This window comes from Elephantulus edwardii, unplaced genomic scaffold (assembly GCF_000299155.1).
Source record: "Elephantulus edwardii isolate Elephantulus edwardi_28Jun2011 unplaced genomic scaffold, EleEdw1.0 scaffold00134, whole genome shotgun sequence".
NCBI classification, from domain to species: domain Eukaryota; kingdom Metazoa; phylum Chordata; class Mammalia; order Macroscelidea; family Macroscelididae; genus Elephantulus; species Elephantulus edwardii.
In genome coordinates, this window is record NW_006399884.1 from 5581776 (window position 1) to 5583725 (window position 1950).

A 1950-nucleotide genomic window follows, 5' to 3' on the forward strand; every position below is an offset into this window, starting at 1 on the left:
GCCTTCTGCGACCAGAACACTGGAAACTATAGTCTCTGATCAAACTCACTAGCCGCTCCACGGGAGAACAATGAGGCCTGAGGCCATCTGCTTCTGTAAAGACAGCGTCCTCCGAAATTCCAAAATTCCATGGACACCTCTCCTCTGTCCTGCAGGGTCCCTTGAGCTTGAGCTCACTTGCCCGCTGAGTGTTTTCTTGTTTTTGTTTTATGTCTGGTTGATATTTTGCCTGTGGATGTCATGCCATCTGAGAAGAAGGTTTTCTTGGTTATATTAGTGAGCTGTTGGTGGTGTTATATACAGCCCAGTTGGAACTGGCCCACAGCTGACCCTCCAGTGGGTTTTCAGGGCAGTAAATTGCACAGGAGATGATTTTCCATCTTTCTCCCATGGAGCAGGTGGTAGATTCGAACCACCTGCTTTTGGGTTGAGAGTGCACCTCCTTACCATTAAGCCACAAGCTCCCTGGCTTAGTGAGGGTGGATCCTGCATCTAATCACTATAAATTAGGGAAAGAGTAGATTAGCACAGAAAAGAGCTTAGAAGGGGGGAGACAGACACCAGGTGAATGAGGCAAGGGACTCTGTGGGTACAGCAACTCTGAAGACCAGGAGTTTGCAACTGCAGAGAGCCATCCAGTTGAGCGCTCAGTGGCTAACCCAAAGTTTGACAGTGCAAACTAACTCAGAGAAACATAAGGAGAAAAATTCTGTCAATCTTTCTCCCTGAAGGCTACAGCCTGTAGGGAAGGTCTAATCTAACACATGGGGCACTAGGAGTCAAAAAGTGACTTGGAGGCGTTCAACAAGGACAAAAATTTACAACCTCACTGCTGTCTAGTCGGAAACAATTCATAGCTGACCCTGTAGCAGGTCAGCTATAAATTACACAGAGAGATTCTCCTTCTTTCTCCCTCAGAGCAGCTGGTGGATTTGAACCACCTGTGTGTGGGTTGGCAATGCAATGCCCTAAGCCACTTGTATTTGGATTGGCAATGCAATGCAATGCCCTATCCAGTAGGCCCCCAGAGCTCCTTTAACAATGATGAGCACCCAAGATGGAGGGGAAAATCCATTTCTTTCCTTTATAGCCATCCATACATTTTTACTCTGTTACAGCAGCACTGGGAAACAAAGACGGGTGCCAAGCAGGATGGGGCCAAGGTGAGGCTGCTACTTTGCAGAGGCCATGAAGGAAGCCCTCACTGACAGGCTACACATCAAGTCTGAGAGAAGAATGTTCAGACCGAGGGAACAGTCAGCTTAAAGCCCTAAGGCCAAAACTTGCCTGGTCAACGGTATTTCTACATATGTACTTGTAAGTGCTGCAAATACATCCATGCAAAACATTCAGATCAATCAAGGAGGCCAGTTTATAGACTAAGGTGTACATGATCTAAACCATGTTTTTTTCCCAGTCTCTTCCTAACCACATGAAAATTAGAAAATGTCTAAAGAAGACAATGATAAATTGATAGCTTTAAATTCTGGTGTTGGCAGAGTTTTGAATATACCATGAAATGGCAGAACAGAACTGCCTCAGAAAAAGCACAGCCAGGGTGCTTCTTAGAGGAGAGGATGGTAACACTTCATCTCACATGCTTTGGGCATGGTGTCAGGATGAAAAGTGAAGGGTTAGCTAAAGAGAGGAAGACTCTCACCACGATGGATTGGCACTATCTTTAGATAAGATCATTTTTTGCAAAAATGGTTGATGCTAGGAAATGGGAAAGATCCAGTGGGGATCTGAAAAGGCAGGGCAAATGGTGAACGTAGTTCAATGTTGATTAATTTTATGGAACATAATGAATGGGAATGAATGTATGAAACATAATGTGAATGAAGGATAGTGTGAAACACAATTTATACAAACTATGCAAGCAAACTAATAGAAAATAAAAATTTTATATATATATATATGTTGTTGTTATGTGCCATCGAGTCGTTTCCG